A 6,155-nucleotide genomic window follows, 5' to 3' on the forward strand; every position below is an offset into this window, starting at 1 on the left:
ATTTATCCCACCTTTATACCATTGGCCTATATGTCACCAGCTTTAATACCTTTAATATGGCATTTGTACCATAATTTTTTTCAAGCCCACCTCCCCCCATGTCAAAAAGAAATCTACGCCAATGTTCCGGGGACACATTCCAAGCAGATCCCATAACTCCTCAGACCCACTCCACCCCTTACAAACCCAAACAGCATGAACGATGCCTGCCCCTCATTTATTATGTTTTCCCCCGCTTTCCCCCACCCCACCCCCAAATGAAAATGTCTAGTTACGCCACTGTGGGTAAGTAATTGTTCGATTTAGTTGAACATTTCAACATTTTATTTTAGTGTTCATTTGAGTTAGTTGAATTTTTTTAAGTAGCTGTTGCTATCATAAGACCTACATCATCATCATCATCATCATCATCATCATCATCATCATCATCATCATCATCATCATCATCATCATGAAGACCTATATGATACCACCTGTCCCTATCCAAGCCTTAATAGTTTGATACTCGTACTTTTCATAAGTAGGCCTATTAAAATATTATTTTGGAGTGCCTATATTATACCAGGTTGGACATCAATTTAATACAATAAAAGAAGGACAAAATTGGTAAAGATATAGTAAATATTTGACACGAAACAATAATGCATGCAGTATTAAAACTGAATTTACGGATAAGATGCATATAATATTGCTGTATCTTCTACTTAAATAATTATAAATATTGTACCAACAGATAACTTCATGTGAGATCTGAGAAGACTACTGATATCAGCAGTAGATCGCACGTTGGTTGCTTTCCTTTTTAGGGGAATCACAGATTCCTTTCCATTAGGCTTACAGTTTTACCCTTTTTGGGATGCAAAGAAAGAATCACGAGTATAAAGCATAGACGTATCATTCATACAAGTTGGACTCATAAAAAGTCAAGTGGAAATAAAATAATACATAAAAGACACAAAAACAGACACAATATTCTTGCATCAAGTTGTGTACGGTATAAGCCCAAGCACAAGACCGCTGGTCCAGGCTAGTCTTTGCGCTTGCGCCGGGAACATTGCGATAATGAGACGGCAACCTTGTTAGTACGGTAAACCGTGAGGACCACAGCTTATGTACATCTACCTCCAACAGCCTATACAATTAAGTCGCTGGTTGAAAGGGACGAGGTTGTCAAGCGTTAAGCCTACAAGGCCACTAAGACTAGGTTGAATTTGCGTTGAAGAAATCCGGCTAGAGTTAAGACTCGGGCTTCGAGAGCGGGCTAGGCTTAGTAGCCTCAAGGCCACCTTAAGACTACGGCTTAATAAGACTCCTGTCGGGAAACTCGCCCTTAGAGGCTAGGCTTGCATCTTCACAATCAACAACATTTGGAAACACCACCTTGTCATAGGTCAATAACCAATTGCTGCCAGATCAACAGATGGCCTGAAGATGCACTAGTTGAATAGTTTTACGAGTTCAATTTTCTGGATTACCAAAGGCATACCCAGGCCAATGTTTCTTCATGCCTCGAACTAGACATATTGCCATGCGGAATCTCTGTTTTCTGAAGTTTTAAACATGCGTCTTCACTAAAATGTAAAAGGCTCGTTTTTTTACATGATTTTACCGTGTCTGTAGCCGATTGATTTTATGCTTATGTTTTTAGTGATCAAAAATGTGGTATACATGATCAGAAATCAAGGTAATTCATACATGGGAGAAAAGGAAAACTTTCAAAACATACTGGCTGTTTCTCATACATTATTACAAACTAACAAAATTCTCAATAATGACAATATTCCTTCAAGTTTGTATCCAAGGTCAAGTTTAGTAAGTTCAAATAAAATAATTAAAATATTTCATCCTCTGAGTAGTTCGGAGCCTTCTTTATGCTATTTGCGAAATGTGCTAATTATCGCTCAAGGGATGATAATTTATTGCATTATTTTGCTGTTTACCTAGGGTATTTCACTATTCCAGGTAACATTGGGCTATTCTATTTAAAATCCACACTGCCCCTTGGGTAACTTTCATTTGAAATACTCAATCCATTCATGGAAGATATAGGTAAAACATTATACAGAGAGAATGGGTTTCAAAATAATTAATGCTGTAAATGCCATTTACTCCCTCTGTGGAAAACTTTTTAAATTTTCCACATGGGTACGACAGATTTTATGGAACAGCCCATTGTTGTACATTTTAGAAGATTGATAAGTTTCACTTATTTTTGTGTGCAACTAATAAAGTTTTATTCATGTGTCAATGACTGACAAGTTTTGTCTATAAATGCTGTAAATATTTCTGGATCTACATAGTTACCCAGCAAACACAAAAACATTTTTAAAACGTTTTAAATAAGTTATATTTGGGTTTTGGTTTAGGTAAAAACGTTTTAATAACATTATTATATAAAGTTTTAAAACGTTTTGTATAAAAACACGACAACAATATTTTTAAAATGTTTTCGAAATGTCATTGGAAACTATTTTTGCAAACATTTTTGGCCAAATATTTTGTCAACACTTGTCTTAAATAACATTATGTTAAAATATTTGCACCCAGCAAACACAGAAATGTTCTTAAAATGTTTTTTACAAAACGTATTAATAACATTTAAATGCCGGGTTATACAAAGGTCGTGAATACATTTTAAAAACGTTATTGTAAATATTTTGGGCAAACATTTTTGCAAAATATTTTTCAACCCCAAAATAACATTCTGTTTAGAATGATTTGTACCAAGTTTTCAAAAATGTTTTTGGAATGTTATTAAAACGTTTTTATACCCTTTATATAACCCGGCATTTAAATGTTTTCTGTAAAACATTTGTGTTTGCTGTGCAGTAAGTTACCAACAAATGTTATTTAATGTTATGAAAATGTTTTATACCATTAATGTACCCTTTATATAACCCGACATTTAAACGTTTTCTGACAACCTTTTATAACCTTTTGCGAATGATGTCGAAAACGTTTTGTGTTTGCTGGGTAGTTAGTTACAATAAAGCACCAGTTCTATTTTTATACGATTTGATTTGTAATTTAACTTAATTCAAATATTTTATACATCACTGTGTCAAAATGATTGTTACCCATGTATATGAAAGACACATGCTTTCAATAAACATCAAAGCTGATGGGTAAAAATCATTTTGATTGTACCCAACAAATGCAAAAATGTTTTAAGATGTTTTACCAGTTTTTTATGTTTTGGTCAAAATGTTTTTATAACATTACCAGGTTATATAAGGCCATGAAAACATTAACGTTTTGTATGAAAAAAAACACTACAAAAACATTTTTAGAATTCGTAGCCAAGTTCAATAAAACATATCCATGTACAAAGTACTCACATTCTATGGAGACTCAATGTTTCATAACCTACTTGCCTGGTTTCTTTAGGTGATGACTTGGCCCAGCAGCATGTTGTCAACATGTTATTATAAAATATTTATTTGCAGATATGTTTGTAAAATTATTGCATCTACATTAAAATAACATTATGTTATTACATTATTTTGCAAATGTTTTTGAAAACTTTTTTTGAGTTTGCTGAATGCGCCACCACCTTAACTTTATTTAAGTAAACTTTTTGTTGATATTTTGATCTGGGAGAATTGGAATCGGATGGCTCTCCCAAAATGTTGAAGGTAAGTGCTTTGGGTACTGTATTTTAACACAACAACAGCAAAGGAATTTGTCCAAAACCCCTCCTTCTACAGTCAGTCTACTCTGAAGTACAAAGTACGGACACGGACGCAGACATTGTGCCGACTTTGAAGGCATGCATACCTGCAACAGAGATGCAACACTGCGCACTGTTTACGCGCTGTATACGCGCGCGTTGTCACTTTGTACTTCAGAGTGGACAAACTGTAGAGGCAGATGTCTGCATATGTATCCTTTGTTGCTGAATGGGAAAACAAAACATGTTATGTCCCAGGATAAAAACAAACACAGACAACAAAAGAATAATTAAGGTACTACTCCCCATTCCAGAAAAATACAGAACTAATTTTTTTGTATTAAAAAAATACTATCCTGTTTTGCCAAATGAAACATAGCTAAATGCTAACCCTTTAGTTAGTCCTAACTGGCAATAAAAGTAAAATTGTAATATTTGGCCAATTTTTGGAAATAAGTGCCAAAAACATGCGTTTTAGGGTGTTTTTTCGTATGCTGTGACAATCAAGCCCAAACACTTGTACTAATCAGTTTATGCATTCTAGTTTTTGGAAAAGACATGTTTCATTTTTATAACCAATTATTTAATTATTGTAACACAAAAAGTGGGAATTAGAGCAAAATTGCTGCATCTACTCATGATTTTGAATGCTTAGACTTGTTCCAAGTCTTGATTTTTGTGACTTGATTGTCAGAAAATACCCTAAAAACACATGTTTTTGGCCCTTATTCCCAAAATTGACCAAATATTAAAATTTGACTTTTATTGCTAGTTAGGACTAACTAAAGGATTAGGATTTAGCTATGTTTCATTTGTCAAAACAGGATAATATTTTTTTAATCCAAAAAAAATAGTTCTGTATTTTTTTCTGGAATGGGGAGTAGTTATGTTCACCCCTATATATTCTAGACAAAGACATTTATGTCAAAATTAAAACCAGCAGCAAATACCTGTACCTATAGCTCTGATTTAAAATCTTCATGTATGATTTCTGTCAAATTTAAATTTTGTTATTCTTTACCCAAAATGCTGAAATAATATTGGTACTAATGGCCAGAAAGGGTTTCTGTCCATTTCAAGCTGTAATAACAAGGTAAGGTGAAACCCCACTAGCTCCCACTGGCCATTTTGGCTGTTTAACATAGAGTTCTATGGACGACTTAAAAGTCATAATTATGACTTTATGTCAAAATTGCTCTGTTGACCTACAAACACAAACAAATTTAGCTGACTCCATTTAGGCAGGCCTTGCCATTTGAGGCGAGCGATCGCTCTCGCTCGCCACCGCTCGCCCAAACTCGATTTCTAGTGAGCGATTTTACGCTCGCCATAGACACTAAATATCGCTCGCTACGAATCATCCCAAGTTCTAGCACTACTCGATTTATCGTGAAAAAAAGCCTTAATCCATGAGAGCGAAAGAGAGGGTTTCAACAGTACAATATTGTATTTCACATTGGTAGACCTATAAATGATTTTTAAAACCTAGACGTGTTATTTATGCAATGCCTGTGTCGGCTATAGCCAATTGCTGGTATAATTGGTAAGAGTCTAAATTTATAAACAAAAGACTTTAATAAAACGAAAATAATGAAGTTGATCAAATATTATTTTGATCAGTTCAGTTCAGTTCAGTTCAGTTTTATTTCATCAAATTCATCCATTAAATAAATACAATATAAAAAAGCTTTTACAAACATCGTATAATATGGTGAAATGATGAGGATGCCACTGAACATAGAGCGTGTTGTTGTGGCACCCTTTACAAAAGTTAGTATTAAATAATTATGATAAACAAAATTTTAGAATAATAATAAATACAATAGCAAGATATATGCCTTGTGGGTTAGGTATAAACTTATTATCACAAGAGCTATGCTTTCAATTATAAATCAATGAGTAATGATGTTGAAAATAACAACCAAACCTACACAGTAGGTGTAAAAGGGTTGTAAAATCCCATTATAATATAAAACAGTTCAGGCATGGCATAAGTATTACGGTACAATAATAACAAAAATGTAAAATTAGCCCGGGTGAAAGCATAAGCACATGATTGCACGTGCACTTGCAACGAGTATATAATGAGCTAAATTATAACTTACATAGCAGGTAACTATATATTAAATGCAATATTTTGTAAATTAAATCTACACCAAAATGTTTAATGCAACGATAAATTAACATGGTAAATGGTGTATAGTTCTGATCATATGGCAAGTACTAATCAAAACATTTCATACGCTGAAATGTAGAAAACTGGATTGGATACAATCATAGACGACATCTCCCCCTCCCCAAAAAAAAAATGAGAAGAAAAAATAAAGCAATAATTGAGCTCTGCATTTTCCTTGTTAGTCAGAAAACACAGTGATTTGGGACAAAATAGGAAAAATTGCAACCTTTTGCGTACTTCGAAAGAAATTCTAATAAGAAAAAATAAAGGAATAGCTGACATCTACATTTTCCTTTTTAGCCGGAAAAC

Source organism: Amphiura filiformis, chromosome 4 (assembly GCF_039555335.1).
Source record: "Amphiura filiformis chromosome 4, Afil_fr2py, whole genome shotgun sequence".
In the NCBI taxonomy this organism is placed as follows: Eukaryota; Metazoa; Echinodermata; class Ophiuroidea; order Amphilepidida; family Amphiuridae; genus Amphiura; species Amphiura filiformis.